The sequence below is a fragment of the Neocloeon triangulifer genome, unplaced genomic scaffold, assembly GCF_031216515.1.
Source record: "Neocloeon triangulifer isolate White Clay Creek 2 clone unplaced genomic scaffold, ASM3121651v1 ptg000008l, whole genome shotgun sequence".
NCBI lineage: Eukaryota > Metazoa > Arthropoda > Insecta > Ephemeroptera > Baetidae > Neocloeon > Neocloeon triangulifer.
Window position 1 is genome coordinate 1,983,131 of NW_026775550.1, and position 17,803 is coordinate 2,000,933.

Consider the following 17,803-nt stretch of genomic DNA (forward strand, 5'->3'; position numbering starts at 1 on the left):
AAAATAATCACGTTTTTGAAACTTGCTAATTTAATGCAGAACTCATTGCAATTGTTTATTGAATTGTTGTTTAATTTATTATTATATCTATACCTTTGCTTTCAGTAAAAAATAATTTTAAAATTTACTCTAGTAATTTAGAAGATATAAAATTTTATATTTTTTATTTATTATTTTTTTGTATAATATTTGTGAAAATTTTTAATTATTTAAATTTTATTTAAAACGATTTATGAAAGGTATTTAAGGATAATAAGTAATAATAATAATAATTATAATGTTAATAATAATAATAAGTAATTAATATATATTTATTTACACATGTTTAAATGCTATATATAAAAAATTGAATAATTATTTCTGTAAGCACATCTGCTTCCTTTCTGCGTTGTCAAAGTGAGCAACAACTAATAAATATTTAATTTTACAAATTATGTTTTTAATTGGCCTTTAAAATCAAACAAACAAAGAAAGAATGCAAATCGACGTAATTTTAAATCTATGCTTGAAGTTAAATTAAATTGCTCTCTTAAAAATATCTCAAATGTTGAGTCAGTCACAAGAATAATTGACCGGCACCGTGCTAATCTCTTGGAGTTCATCCTCTCTACTTATTCATTCTCACCCACCGAGTTGCTTGCTTAAAACCATTTATATATTTGTGCGGTGCGAAACTGACTTGCTAGAGACAGGGAGGGAGTTTTGTGCCCGCGTCGTGAAATGCATTATTCGAGACTTAAATTACTCGCTTATTTATTGCGCCACGATAAAGCCTGTCGGCGAGCAAGTTGTTGTCGGGACAAAAAGCTCAAGCCACACCCTCTCGATTTGCATGCGAAGAAATTCCACGCAGACAAATATAGTGAAAGGGTGCCTCTCAAAGCACATCCTCTTCCGCCCCGATTCCCAGTATAATTAATTATTATACAAAGTTGAGCGAAATTTCTTTATTTTTTATACATAATATTTTTATTAAATTATGAAATACTCACAATCAAAAGTGCACCTTTTGTTATGAAATCGCTGCAGGCAAAACAAATATGGAATTTTTAATCATCTCGCTCCTTGGTTGCAGGCGGATTTTATTATAAATTCAATTAAAACTTTTCTAATGTTGATTGCGAGCGTGGGTTGCTCGTTTGTTCGCTCGCTCGGGCCTATTGTGTGTTGTCGGGCCTTACGTTTCTTCCTATTACGTTAAAACTATACAACATACCATCGCTTGCTTCCTTTTGCTCTAGGAAAGGCGCGAGAGGGATTACAAAAGCCGCAAACACACACAAAGCGTCTCCTCGAACCCGACGGCAGACCCAGTTTTGTTGTGTGGTGAGAAAATTGCACCCCCTTAAGAGTATATATACGCGCCGCCCTATCTCTCGCTACTAAACTTTATTGCGGCCGCGTGTTGTTTACTCCGAGAGAGACATTGCGGAATGACTCTCGTCTTGCTAGGGAAATTGGTACCTCCGAAATTTCTGTCTGCCGAGCGTCTGATCCAATTTATTTTTTGCCACCAACCAGAGACACACGTTCAAGACGAGACGGAGCAAAAATAAAATAGATTTTGTCCCTAGTGACGCCACTGAAGGCGAATGAGAAAATTGTAATGAAACACGTCGAGACGGATTTAATTAAAGTCGAATTATGTAGATTTGCTGGAATGAAATGTCTTTTCTTAATCTTATTTCGCTTTGTGTTGATCTGTTTTAGGTAAAATATAATTCAATTGATTTTAAAATAATGTAGAATTTTAATATCAAATAAAATTAATCATTTCATTCTGTATGATTTCAAAATCTTAATTTGAATTATCATTGTTGTTTATTTGTCCAAATTGTCACTTCACATTATTTATATTCAATTAATGAAAAAAAAATTATTAAAAAAGGAATTTTTTGGACAAAACTGCACCACCACTGGAAAGAATTTTGCTAAAACTTCCGAAATAAAAAAATACCTCATCCGCTGCTGTGAGCCTAATTAATTCAATCAGCAGAAAGAATTATGGTTTTTATTCTAGTTTCTTCATAATTCACTGCGCTTTGCTTATTTTCTCTGAATTTTCTAATTTCTGAAACAAATTTATTGTTCTATTTTCAATCATTCTCGCACACTGGGAGCAAAAGTAGATTTTGTAATTTTCAGTTATTCGTAACGTTTTCAATATTTCTGCTTGAATATTTTCCATTTATTATTGACAAGTGATTATAAATCCACATAAAAGCCTCCGAAAAAGCGGTGAGTTCCATTATACGCGCAGTTGATAAATTTTCCGCTCAAATAAAATACAATCGCTCTCTCCCTTCCCATTTGCAAACGCAGCGAGCTGAATTGAAAAATAATGTGGGGTGCTTTTCTCTGAATAGATATTCAAAATGTATGTAGAGAGTTGTAATCATCGCCGATTTTTCAGCATGAATATTCATTCATTAATTGAATTCAATGCCGGCTCCGGACTAAACAGAGCGAATTATTAATTCCGTCCCTAGTCTGCAGTTTGGCCGAGCAAGTTAGCCGGGTAGTCTCTTTTATTAAAATACTCTCCGGGCTCGACGCTGCAGCAGCGTCATTATTCAAATCACCTTTTTGGTGCACACACCAGTCCTAAATCCAGGCCCTGGAATTGCGGACGGGGATCACCAGCGGCGTCGTTCAAGACGAACAAAGCAACATCACTAATGCAGTAATATGCATTCATTTATGCTAATATTAGGCAAATAGCGCCGGCACACGCCAGGTAAATGAAAACTTGTGCCGAGACCGACCCTAGCTCGCTGTACATACAATGCGAGAGATTTCGCCCGCCTTTGTCATAATTCGGCCGACCACGCCGACTTCAGCATGACTGAAGGCTCATTATTTGCTAAAAGATGGACTGCGGCTTCGCCCGGAACTTTGTCTTTTGTGTTCTCACGCAAAATTTCACCTGGAAAATTTCCATAAATTTGACAGTTTTGTCTTTTTCACACACAAAAAATACAATAAATATTTGTGAATGTCAATTTCAACTTTCATCTAGATCAAATTTATCTGCATAAAAATGACTAAAATCTTAGAATTGAAGAAGATAATTAGAAAATTGATTTTTTTTTGTATGTAAATTAAATTTTATGAAAAGGAATAGAAACGACGTTTATTTCATTACATTTTTCTCCTTTTTCTTTGTGATTTGCAAGTTTAAAAACTTATAATTCAAAGGTGAGATTTTTCCACAAAAATGATGAACAATGATAAATTTTTAAGAGGTTTTTAATTGAAACAGTAATTTTGTTCAAATATTCGACAAAAACAAATATCGCTCTGTCACCTAAAAATTAAAAATTTAATTCATGACAAAGAGAGCAAGAAACTGCCTGGATCACGATTTTTTTTTAATGCATGACTGTTCATTTTAAATTTTAATATTTTGTAATTTTTTTTTTTAATTTGCAGAAGTTTACCTTACAATTTACAAATAAAATTTTAGAAGTTTTCAAAGTAAATTCCAAAATTATTATAAAAAAGGTTGCTTTTTTCTGGCAAACCCTCTTCCTTTGTGTCACTTTTCTGTCAGTAATGACTGCACTTGGCATCTCTGATATGCCCCCAGGAATGGAATCGATTCCTGGAAATTACAATTTGCGATTGTTCGTCGCCCTCATTCCCTTTGAATGTTTCAATTTTTCCGGCTCACAAAGCTTCTCTCGTCCTTTTTTGCTTTCGTGTCGACGGAGCGAGCAAAAGGCCCCGAGCAGTGATTAAAATTTCCCATCTCATTTGCCGCTCGCCGATTCGGCCAGATTTTGTGCGAAGAAAAATTCCGCCTCCAACATTAACACGTAGGCAGGCTTTAAAAATAATTAGCCGCCTTCCCCGGCCGAACGTGCGAGGGAGAGATTCTCTTTTCTCTCTCTCGCGCAAGAGACGATATAGATTTTATAGAATCAATTACACTAATGGAATTGCTCGAATTTCTGCAGCGCCGGCGAAATAAAAAAAATAAAACTCGCCCTTTTTGCATGCCAAAAAATTTCTAGATGAACTGCTGGAAATTTATACAAAAAGTATAGCAAAAAAATGCGGCGATAAATAGAATGAAGAGCTTCATGGCCGCGTGTGCAATTATTAAATTTCTGCACGGCGGAACAAAAAGGGAAGCTCTCTCGGTGAATGGAGCGCAGATGTTTCGCAAATGGAATGCAATTCGTGCAAAAAAGTAAATAGTTAGTTCGTTAGTCCGCTGTGCTCACTGAGAGCGGTCTCGGTATCTCTGCCTCTTTTTTTTTTATCCCAAACGCCTCTTTTTCGCTGTCGGTGTATTAATTTGAAATGGGTAGAGAAAAAGACAACAAGTAATAGTGGTTGTTCCTCGAAACACTGCCAGAGAACTTGTATGTCTCTCTTTTTTGCAACGGCTCCATTTGTAAGATCCTCTTTCGCGCTTATTCCTCGTCTTGACGACGAGTTTATTATTTGCTGGTCGGCGCGGAAAAAGTTTTCGGTTCCATTTGTCGCTGTCCGGCTGGCTGGTGGGATTAGTTGTCAAATTGCGACGGCGTCTAAATTAATTTGAGAGATAGAATTGAGACAACACGCGATTTATTCTGTGGCAAAAATGGGCTTTTAAAAGTATAAAATATTGCTGATATCTTTGAAAAATGTTATGCAATATTTTCGGAAATCCGCATATCAGCTGCTGTCGGGTGCAATTCCGTTTGAAAGATATTAATTGATCCGGCTAAAAAACGAGCGCTTGAAAATAAATTCATGCTGATATTTTTTATATGAAATTTGAATTCTCTGACATTTTTGCATATATCCACCTCAAATTTTATCCTGCTATTTCAATTTCATCTGCCAAAGTGTGCCAAAGCAGGAAACACTATACAAAAATAATATAAAAAATGTTCATTTTCGAAGAAAAAATCGTTGATGAGAACATTAATTCATCATATCGCTATTTAAATCCCCTTTAATACTTTAAATGTACATGAATTAATTTTGTGCCTAAAAATTTTTTGTTCAATTTACTTGGAAGTTAATTTTTCAAGAACGAAAAATGCTGAGAGAATTTCGAGGCAAAAAATTATAATACTAAAAATGTTAATCGTTTTTCACTTTGTAATTTTTCTTAAATCAATTACAAACCTCTTGAACTACTCACAGAGTTCAAGATAAAAAAAAAAATAAAAAAAACAGAAATTTTAAGAAAATTTTATTGTTAAATTAACCTTATTTCATACATCATTGGTATTCAATTGATAATTTTAATTCCTTCTCTTTCTTGGTGATTTGAATTGAAAGTCGGCTTTCCTCCATGGGTTTTGTGAGTTGTTTATTGTTTAAGAAATACAACATCCTGCTCTACATGTTTCCGCTGCGGGCTACAGCCATATTTTATGAGCTGTGAAACTATTTTGACAAGAATAAGTACAAAAAACTCCTTTCCTTACTTTTTCTCAATCAATATTTATTAAAAAAAGATCTTTTATATGGCATCTCAGTCAGTTGTTTGTTGAATATCACTTCTTTTTAATAGAACAACGGACTTATTATTAAAAAAATTAAAAAGGTAAATAGCAATAGTTATTTTTAAAGCTTAATTCAATCGCATAATTTCAAAAAGCCAACTTTTTCTTTGTATCTTTGCGTCAGCTGTAGTTTTGTAAAGAGGAAAGTTCGTCGAGTACAAAATATGTTGCAGGTTGAAATTAACTTTCCTCGAGTGCATCTTGTGTTAAGCACCGGATCAAAGCCGGAAATGAATCTGCAAATGAAAAAAAATTGCTATAAAAACGACGCAAATTAAAAAAAAAATCGCTGGCAACGGAAATGGGACTGCTTCTTTGTGTTTCGCCTGCCGAATATATTCGACAGGTTTTATACCGAGGGCAGGAAATTGATTTTTCACTGAAATATGATGAGTTGCGGAGATACCGGCGGCGTGTAAAAGCAATAAATCCGGCGCCCACGTCACGCAGCAATGCCATAAAGAGAGCACGGAAAAGCTGCAATTTAATACATTTTGCGCCGACCCGCAGAGAGAAAAGAGAGTTTTTAAACTTTTTTAATATTCGCCCGTTTGGTGCCTTCCGGCGAAGGTCGGTCGGCTTGTTAAACAACTCGGACCGAGCAAGAAAAGAACCCGGCATATAATTATTGTGAAACAAGCCGTGAAAATCCGACGGGCTTTTGCCCCCGTTATTTTGCGGTGACTTTGATTCTTATTCTGCGCGCAGACAACGTCATTACGGTCCAGCGAGCGCACTCTCTCCTTAAGCTTTATGTCTCGCCATTATTACTACTCGCCCCATTGTAATGCACCCGCTTTGTACAACCCCCCATATAATGGCAGTAAAGCATGCATTTGCGCTCGGGTGCAAAGATCCACTCGCGGCCCTTTCTTTCCTTCCATGCCTTTTTACTTTGCACCCTGCAAGTGAGTGCGAGTGAATTTGCGCCGCGAACGTGCTTCCTTTGGCTCGGCGGCCAGATTCGTTCGCTCGGTCGACTGACACGTGATGTTTGCGGAAAACAGAACGCTCTGTTTAGTCTGTTAGCTGCTTTTTCCCTTTCTGTGTGTCTGGATGCGCATGAATTGTAATAAACGCTTCAATTTCGTGTGTTTGATGAAAACAGTAATTTCATTGAGGAAGCGGACATGAAATTTCAAATTATTCTTTAACAAGGTATTCAAATTTTCAAATTGAAGCTGAATTTCAAACAGACATTAAATAAACAGTGGGGGGAGGGGAATGCAAAATGAATTGGCACCAAACTTAAAAGTTGGCAATTATAGTTTGCAGTGTTGATTTAAAAAGCAAAAAAAAAAGAGTTTTTTAGTAATTGTTGGTCGCAAATAGCTAATTTTTGAATATAGTATGCAAATATTATTAACTTTTATGAATGAAAAATCAATGACAAAGATTTCAATATATTTTGAAAAGAAGTTTATCAAAATTGTATGTTGTATAATTATTTATTAATTACAATTCAATTAAGCTGCAAAAGCTTACTGCGGTGGATGGGGGTTTCTTAATCTCGGAAGCTTTAGCAAAATTCTTGTTCGTGGTGGCGCTGATTTTTCCAATAATTTCTTTCTTTTTAATAAATATAGTTTTCAACAGTTGAATTTAAACAATTTGCTCAATAATAATTTGGAAAATTGATAATTTTTATTGAAGTAAAGTCCAGGATTTTCAGCCTCAATTTTAATTAAAATTATTCACATTTGGAAGGTTTTAGCAATTTTTTTTTAATATAATTATAGAGGATGAAATACAGCTATCTATAATTTAATTTGAGGCAATCATGAACATAAATAAAATATTATAATTATTAATTTAGATTAAAAAATCTCAATGTCTTCATTGCTTTTGTTTGAAGAAGTTGTTGAAAAGCCCCACATATTCTTTTTTTCATTGTATTATTTTCAATACCTTAATCTTGACTAGCTATTATTTAAGTAATTTTTTTGTTTCTGTTTCGTGAAGATTTTAAATTCATTTCGGAACTCTTTATTGAAAAAGAACGCGAATGCAAAGTAAAATAGTCTAAAAATAAAACAAGACACGCTCATATTTTATTATGCTCATCGCATAAAATCAAGTTCGTGATTCACTGGTGAGCTCAGCGCTCTCCATTCACTCTTTGCACGCCCGCGAGCGTCTCCGATCGAGATTTTTATTCGGAATGTGTCTAACCCTTTTATTCCTCCATTCATGCTGACACACAGACAAAAAGAGGCGTGCGCTCCAGACAGGATTGCCTTGAAATATTATACTTGCACTTTTGCCTTTATCACCCGAAGCTTAGATAATTAAATTCCAGCACGTGCGCGGAGAGAGGATCCGCCGCGCGCGTAATTAAACCTTGGAAAAAGGGAGACGGGCTAATGTCTCCCCCCGAAATGTGTATTTTGCATAAAACTATGGTACATATTCGGTGCCAAATTGGAGGCGTAAAAATTTTACTATCAAACTTTTATGATCCGCCGCGCTGCCGAACATAAAGCCACTCGCTCCCTCGTCTGAGTTGTGTGCATTTCTATGTTCATTTGAATGGTGTGCGAATTTTTTTTTATATTTTTTCGGCCCACCGGAGAAGCGACGGACGCAAAGTTCAACGTACGTGTTGCTCGACCGCCCGAACCGGCGATTCGCACCTAGTCTTTTTTTTATTATGCTCGTCGATCATCAATCATCCCTGCGGCCCAGCAGCACTCAATTAATTATAATTCAGACGTACAAGCTGCTCAAGTAGTCGCGACTTGTGTTGCCATCTTGCCTGTGTCACGCGCGTCACTCACTTATTTTTTGCGCCTTTTTTTACGGGCTTATGCAAACCACGGACGGCACCTTTATTGCTCGGCTTTTCGCGCACTGCACCGTGGGGATCCAATTTATGGCTTTTTCTGCCCAAATTCATCAAGTTTTTTGGGACTGTAAAGGCTTAGATGCGGTTGACTGCTTGCATATTTTTAACGGCAAGTTTTTACCTGTGCCGCACATTTGTTGGAACACTTTTTTTTCGAAAGTGGCAAAGTTTCCAAAACTATTATCTTATGCAAAACTAAGGATTATTTTAAATTTTTTTAAATTTATAATAAACTAATTTTTAACAGTATTATATATTAAGTTAAAAATTTAAAAACAATTAAAAGAACATTTCATTTTATTTTTTAATAATAAATAATAATTTTTAATGATATTTTTATAATTATGAAACATTTTTTTTCAATATGAAGTTTAAAAACTGTGAAATTAATATTAATCTATAGCACATTTTATATTAAAGCAGAATCGATATATTTTATTCAAGTCATATGAATGAAGTAAAATAATTTTTAAGATAACTCGGTGGCTCATCCAACTGTTGCATAGGTATCCGCTTCATGATGATTGATATTGATATTTGATACAAAATATAATTATAATAATACTTATTGAACCGTGACTTTAACAGTGGCCTTTTTTTTAGAAATCTCTATTACCTCATTTGAATATTATCACCAAATATGATATTGGGAAAAAATAGTGCTTATAAGTTTTTTTGCATAAACTACCCTTGTGTTATTGCTTTGAACATTAAACAAGATGTCAAGATGATAATCAACATTTTGCATCTAAATAAAAGTTCCAAGAAGTTTTCTTTAAATTTGATATTCGTTGTCACAAACTCCTTTGATTTGCTCGTCAAATATATCCCAATTAATATCTTTAGATTATCCCCTGCCTGATTGTGAATGACTTGAGCACACAGTCGTCATCTATTTATAGTCGCACAAAAATATTTGCAAATCATTGTGAATCAGATTCCTATATGGTTTTATTAAAATTTACACAAGAAAAATAAAATAGATAGTTTCTACATTATTTGCGTTCACCAAAAAAAAAAAATTAGATGCATTATTGAGGTTTATTCATTAAAAGCAGCAAATTCATGTCTTTTGCACGCCCACGCTGATCGAATGCAAATCTGTGGTTCCGAAGGCATCGCAGGTTTTAATTGAAAACAGGCATTCCGTTCTGTTCGATTAAATCCAATTTTTCCTCGGCACACGCATGAGCGGCTTCACCGGAGAGAGCAAAATGCATTACCTCAGCTAAGGGCCAACACTGCGGGCTAAAACGTAAGACGAGAGAAGGAAGCGCGCGGTATGCAAAACACGTATTTTATTAAAGTTGGCCGGGCGCGTTTTGCCGCAGCAGCAGCAGCCGACTCGGCCGATTTTTCGAGCTCGCGATTACATTAGGGCGGCAAACACGCCTAAACTCGAGGTAATGGCGTTGAAGAGTGCTGCGGTAATGAGTTTAGTTTCACGCAAAAATTCCCTAACTTTGCCGCTCCTCGCGCCGAACATGCCAAAAGAAAAGACACGAGACGCCGCTTCTTTTCTAAGTAAGTAAGCATTGCTGACTGCTGAGATTATTTTGGTGCAGAGACTGCGCCGATGAACAGGGTGGATTGTTTAGTTTTTTTTGTAAAAGTGCTAGTTGCTGGTGTTTAAAAACTAAACGTTTATTTATTATAAAAAAAAATAATCATGACCAATTTACTTTAAATTTTTCTTCTCAATTTATTTCATTTTTTATTTTATTTCTTAATTGTTATGGTTATAAATTTAGATTTAATATTTCTCCTACACTTTTGATGCAATATTATTTGTTGAAATTATTCTCATTAATATGTGTTGATAACAGAAGTTTTATTATATATAAATTTTGTTGCATCACGATTAAATTGCATAAATTCTTAGGTATAATAATTTAGCTCAAAGTTTGCTGTAACTGATAATAGATTAATTCATAAACCGAAGTTGGAAGATTCAAGCAACTTATCATAACAATTGTATTCACGATGAAATTAATATATTTGATACGAACAGTAATTGTTAATGTACAAGTCGTTGTCGGTATTTCTCAGACAATTTTATTAGCGATTTTAACATTAATTATTATGTACTAGCGAAATCTTTAAGAATTTTCAAAAATTTAATCATTACACAGAAAAGAAATAAAAAAGAGACGAATGCTTATATTTTGGCCAATTTTTTCATCGTGCCATTGTTTTTTCACTCTAAATTATTTTATAATTTGCTAAAATAATTTAATTGACCTGAGGCCAAAGAGAGGTTATATTGATTAATTGTTACCTAAAAAAGTACATTTAATCTGGTATTCGGGAACAATATGATGTTGGAATGTGGCTATTTATCAGTGAAAGTTTGCAGATATTCTAGATATTTGAATGGAGAGCAAACATTCCACCCCTGAAATGTGCAATCAAAATGCGGCTTGGTATCATATTTTACACAATATATGAAAAAGCAAAAAAAAAATATCAGTTGAACGCATTCGAATTTGAGCTTTGGCACCGTTTTCCTTTGAGGAAAGAAATTTCGACTTTTTTCATGAATGCCACGGGGCGCATTTGTATCCAAACAAAAGCAAAGAAGGAAGGGGTGGCTGCGCTGGAACGGAAATAAAAAGAGGCAGTATTTTCTGCTACATCTAGTGCAAAATGTAGCAGAATTGAATCGAGGGCTAATTCGAGCCGTAATCGGATCAGAATTCACCATGCGTGCGTGCAGAGCTTGATGCGTGTAGGAGGGTCGACAGCCAAAAAGGAAGGGTTGGATGCTGTTTGCAATTATCCTGCCGGGCTCTCTCTCTCTCTCTCTCTCTCTCTCTCTCTCTCTCTCTCTCTCTCTCTCTCTCTCTCTCTCTCTCTCTCTCTCTCTCTCTCTCTCTCTCTCTCTCTCTCTCATCCGTAAGTGGCGTTTACTTTATTAGAATCAGCAACAACTTAGCTTCCGAGCGAGGGCTGTTCTGCTCTCGGCTGGTAATTACATGCCCCGGGCCCGAGAATGGCTCTCGCCGCCGAGGGCTGTTGTGAATGTTGATCCCTCTCAAAACGCAACTACACACGCATGCAAATTTTTCTTTGATGGTTCTTCTCTCTTTTTTAGAATTTGTGAATAAGTAAATGCAACTTCTGCTCCGGGGGTAAATGCATCCCACATTTTTTTTTTTTTAATAATTCAAGTGAAAAAAAAGAGAACTTTTTACTTTGATATGAAATCGTGTGTGCATCATGAAGTCGCTCAGGCAAAAAATTTAATTCTGTAAGAGAGAAAACATCAAAGACGTCAACGGAAAATCGTGCAGGTAAATAAGCAAGCGTAAAATTTCCTTTTTTTTTTAACTTATCCAGTTTTTAAACAATTCATAAGATTTTTTTCCTGCTTTTAAAGCAGAAATGGATGATAAATGATAAAATTGCCCTTATATTTATGGAAATTCAATAAAATAGAAGTTCTTGTGAGGAACGTAATCAACATTATAAATTAAATAAACATTTTTAATACTTCTTTTGTTAATAATTCAAAATTGTTAAATATCCATAACTGCAAAAAAGAAAATTTCATATATATTTATTTAATATTTTATCTTAATGTTTAATTTGATTTTTTTTTTAAATTACCAATTTTTTACACATTTCAAATTTATGACATTTTCTGCTCTGTTTCTAATACTTTATTTAATTTTTAAACAGAAGATAAGTAAAATAAATTGTGAACGTTTCAATCTAGGCTTAATAATCTTCACAACACTTAACTGTTTATGGCTGGGGCTCAGCTTTCTGTATTTTAAAAGTGGAATTAATGTAATCTGCAATTAAAATGAAATATTTGAAAATGATGTTTTTGATAATAGAGTAAAATTATATTTAATTGATATTAATTCAAAGGGATGATATTTTTTAAATTTTCATAACTTTTTCAATATAAAAATATCGCTTTGTTAAAATGTGTGGCAAATATGGTATGAAAACATATTATTCCACTTTGCTGAAGGCGCATTGTAAATGAGAAAAAAGGGTTGTGCAGTGGATTTCTTTCGGTAGATTCTATACATTTAGCAAGTTGACGCCGAGCGTTGTTTCAATACTGTCAGTTTGCACTATTTCCGGATTCCAGAGAGAGATCTTTGCCTTCACCCTTTAGGAAAATTGTCAATATACGAGCGCATTGTCGAGATGCGCGACACGCGATTCATGATCGACAGCTGCAAACGCGGCAATCTGAATTGGCCTGGCGCGAGTCAAAACGTCAGAATCGCGTTTCGCAATATCGCCTGTCACGCGCCAAACACCCTTTCTCGTCCTTCAATTCCGAGAGGAGATCCGAAGTTATTCGCAAACGGGGACACGCTTGACTCTTTATTTCATTTTTATGCAGCAACACGCATAGAGGAATCCATAATCTAATCCTCTGTGTAGAAGAGAAATAAGTCCGATGGGGCCGGGGATAAAATTTGATTACCGCCCCGCGTCGTCGACAAACAAACAAATCACTTTCCGGGATTATATCGTATATACCTGATTTTCAGGCCTTGCGCTTCTTCTCTTTTTACTTAATCTCGAAGACATTTTCTGCTTTGCTCGTGAAAGCAGGGGAAACTCCCTGGTGACACGAAATATGTTTTTTTGCAGAAAACGGCAGCAATCCGCAGCTGCGTAGAGGGCCAATGTAATTTTGCGCTCTATCTCGTTTTCGTTGCGCGAAGAAAGAGGAGCAGAGACTAATGCCGGAGCCAGTTGAAAGCATTGTCGTGTCTCCTTCTCTCTCACCCGTGGCTTTGTTTCAGCTCTCTCGGATAAAAAAGTGCCTCCATACTTTGAGCATTAATAATCCCTGCTCTTCTCTCCGTATATTTGCATGGCAAACAAACATAATTTAGCCATGCCATGCATACGTATATCGCGCTCGTTAAACTGAATGGCGTCTGGAGCAGTCGAGTGAGAGATTTACAAGCAAAAAACAGGCACACACACTCCTATTTTTATATATCAAAACGAAAGAGGCCCTTTTGATTCCAAGTTGGCTCACTATTTGCGTATAAATATAGCAATGAGCCTTTTTCTTTTAACAAGGTTCTGTAAAAACCGTGATTTTCCCAATGGCAATATTACCGTTTTTATCTCATTTTATTTTTGAAAAACACTGCATAAATTTTATATTTCATACGTTTAAGAAACAGCTGGAAAAAATGCTCAAAATAAAGGCCAAGGTAAAGGTTTTTTTTTTAAATTTACTCTTTTTAAAAATGGATATTCTGATATGAATTCGTGATTGAATAAGAATAAAGTTGGTGATTTGAAATTAAAGTCGGTGAACCATGATTTTAAATTTTACTTCAGCCATCTAAAGATGATGTTTTTAAAAGGTCTTCACCCTTCACCATTCTTTTATGATGATTTTTTTATCATAAGGAGATCAATAATTAAATAAACAATTTTACTAGTTTAAAATAAAGTTTACATTCTATTTATTAAATTAATATTTAAAAAAAGGTTATTTTTTTATGTAATTTATGTATTATTACATTTATCTTATAATAAAATCACATTTTTGCTATAGTTTCTCGCAGCTTCATATCTTTTTTTTTTATCTTTGACCTTTCACGGCGCTCATTATTTATTTCGGCAATAATAAAATATAAAACATTCACTCGAATTCATCCATGTTTAATTATTTGACAAAATTGTTGTTAATGACCACTTTTAACATTTTTCAATGCTTATTATATACCACTTGTATTAAGAATTTTTATAATGATGATTCATACAATCATTTAAAGGCACGGGGCTGAAATAATAAATAATACTGCTAATTTACAAATATGAAAGCAACGTCACTATTTTATCGAAGCACAGCAGAATAGTTTGGCAGTGAAAAATACTGCAACATTTATTGTCCAATTAGTTAGGCGTCAAGGCCGCGGGCACACTAGGCTCGGAATCGCTCTCGTTGCAATAACTCATTTCTCGCATGACCGAATGACACTTTGCCGCAAATGAATAAATAGGCCCCGAATAAGCGCGCGGTCTGACAGGTGGAAAAATTAGCCCTTGTGAATTACGGTGCGAGCCGTACAGCGCGAAATATGTATTTTGCCAATCGTATCGCGCCGACGATAAATAATTGTCCGTCCAGAATCGCCTATGGATTGTTTTTGTGAAACTCTCGCGTGCGCGCCCGACTGTTGATTCGTAACGAGATTTGATTGAATATTAACTCTGCGTCTCCTCGCGATTTGATCATTTGGAGTGAAAATTTAATCAGTCAGCAAGATAGAAATCTGTCTTACTCTCACGTAACTCAATCAAAAAGATGGTTTTAATTAAGTTTGATTAAATCATTACTTGCAAGTAGATGGAAAATTTAACTCCGCAAAAAAAATCATTGGGAAAAACAGGAGGAATGATGAATTTCATTTTTTTTTTACAAAAAATTATTTTTATGTCATTACAGATTAATTATGATTAAAATAAATATAATTATGAAACTTTTTAAAGAGTCCTATTTTCAGAAGTACGAAAATTAAGGAATTAAATTACGTTTCTCGTCACAATTTCAAAATAAAAAAATATTTTTTTCTCTAGTTTTCTTTTAATTATAAATTTCAAAGATCTTTTATAGATTTTCCAGCACACTTGATTTACATTAATTAATATTATTTGATTTTACATATTATTTTTTATGTTTAAAAGTGATACTGGGTTTCCTTTTCATTATTAGGATTAAATGATACACTTTTATTCCAAACCTTAATTCTTCACTCAAAGCCATTTTAGTTTTGTTATCAACCATATTTTGGAGGAAATCCTAATATTGAACCAATTTTTTTTTCAGTTTGCTAAAATTTTCACCTATTTCAATTTTTGTATAAAAAGAAGAAAATATAGACTAATTGTAAATATTAAATCAACCCTTCAATCAATTCTGATTTGATGAATATTTTGAAAGTTCCAAGGGCTAAAAATAATTCCATCAATCTTTTGCCAAAGTAAAAATAGAACCGGCGTGTGTTGGTTTTTAAACGCAGCACCGTCATTACGCAGTACAGAATTTTTGAATATGTTAATTTGGGCAAAACAATGGACGAAGAAAAGAGAAAAGGGCTCGGTTACACACAGCATCTCTGGCTCTGTCATTGTTGAAACAGCATAGCGCGGACAATGCTCTCTCCCTGCATGTGTCTCTCGACGTGTATTCATGAGATGCCGACCGAGTGTTCGTGTCTTTCTCTCTCACACCGACGATTCGGAATGCTCAGAATTTAAAACAATAATTTATTCATAAATGTGGGCTCCCGACGGCGGCCGCATTGAATTTCCATCCCCGCAAACAATGGAGACAATAATCCCTCTTTGGGCGCCGCGAAAGAGACTCGCGCTCGTCCTCGTCGCGCGCTGTATTAAAAATACATTATTCAGCCTGAGCACATTACTATGTTATTAAAAGCGATGTATGTGCGCGAATTTGCATATTATGTGGCTCGCGGATGCCATTACGGCACCACCATTCCATTGTGCAGGCCGGCGAGCCTGAGTGCAAATTGAAATGTTCCGAAATTCGTTTCTATGCAAATTGTATATTCTTCCACGAGAGAAAGTGAGTTTGAGCACAGCAGAGATTTACTCTCGATTGTGCTGTGTTTACTTGTAATTTGCGGCGGCGTGGGCAACAAAACACAAAGTGGACACACGCCCACGCACATTTCGCATGTAGATGCAAATTCAATTCTCAATTTGCCATCACAAACACATAACTGCTTTTGTTTTGAGAGAAAGAGTAATTGTTTATGCTTAGAAAAAAAACACTGCTTTTCATCTCTCGAAATTTTAAAAACTGAATAATGATTCCGATTAAATTACAATAATTATAACAGCGAAAAAAGGTGAAATGAGATTCTATTTGAAAGTACTTTGCTGCGGTTCTAATTGTCATGTACGCTGAAAGTCTGATACAACAAAGAGAACTTTTGGACCAAAATTTCCAATAAAATATGGTTTGAATATGTTTCATGTTTTCATGAAGTTTTTGTAGTGAAATATGTGCAAACTATTAAGAATAACTGAGAATAAATTAATAGGTTGTTATAAATGATTTAAAATTTTTAACAACTGGAATGTGAATCTCACTGCGATGTGATTTGCCCAGTTTCAATTTTAAAATCTCAAAATATTGAATGGTTTTGAAACATTTCACAATAGTCCTTGGAAAAGATATTCAGCAGAGAATTAGGAAATTTTAATTTCAAGTTTCTCACATTTTTTTTATCAAAAGGTGACAAAAATTGCAAAGATCCACAGACATTTTGAAAATTAAAATAAAAATACAATCAAAAAAACATTTGTTTCCCTCAAACAAGGAAGTTTTTCTTTATTTTACAATAAAATTGGTTCACGCAACATTTTTTCGGTTTTAATTCATGCTTAATAATTCTTGCTCCCAATTGTGTAATTCTGTATAAAAGTAAATTTTATCTCTTGCCCCTAAAAACCTGCAAAGAGGAAAATTGGATTTGACAAAATAATTCAATTTGGAAGTTTTTTTTAGGATTTCCGACTAAATTAATTAAAAGTCCATTTTGCAGTGGGCCACGTGCTACTGCGATTGAAAATAATAATTCGCAACACGCGGCCTCGAAATTAATTGTGAAGCGCAGGCCGAGCGTTAAATTTAATTTCGGATTCAATTTCGTCCAATTACGAAAAATAATAAAGTAGAAAAGGATTGACTGGTCGCCTCAGGTGTTGTTTTCAGGGGGTTGCGCACACATTTGATCCGCAAAACGAGAGACGGTTAACGATTGTCAATTTATTTGCGCAATCAAATTAGCCGAGATTTAGTGGCGGCGGCGCACGCAAAGCTCGCTCTCGGGATTATTCGGCCTGCATGAAACGGCGTGCGCAATGGCGCCGGGATTTGCCCGCAATAAAACCGGGCATACCTTGCCGGAGCATCAAAGCAATTACACAGGCCTCGGTGAGCTCTTTATTGGATCGTTTAGAGGTCAAATTAAGATACACTCTGGCGATCGATGCGTGAATGGAATGATTGGTTCAATTTGCAGCTCGGTGAATTCACCGGAGGCTTTGTTTGCGTTGAGCCCAGAAGTGGGTGGATGGGTGGGTTGGCTTTTATGTGTCGGTGAGTGCGTCTGTTTGTCGGGGTTTTTTCTGCAAACCCACGCGGCCGCCGCGCCGCAGACCCCAAAGTTTCCTTGCGCAAATTGGAGAAATGCCGGGGTGTGTTTGTTGATTTGTTGCGAAAGCCATAAACCACTACGATATGAATCTATAATTGCTCGCATGCATGAATATTGTATGATTAATTTTATTGTTTTTATTTCTATTACAGGTGAAATTTCAATATTTTTGCTTGAAATATCACTGGGTTGGCATACAAAATATGTAACTTTGAATTTTGGACACAAATTCAATTGCAAATATTTACTTTTCCATTTTCAAA

At 35.1% G+C, this 17,803-nt stretch overlaps 1 protein-coding gene across 1 annotated transcript in view; it reads left to right on the forward strand.

The window, feature by feature from the left end:
• Window positions 1–17,803, forward strand: part of LOC132194628 (chaoptin) — a 189,842-nt gene that overhangs the window by 86,785 nt on the left and 85,254 nt on the right. The window lies entirely within an intron of this gene.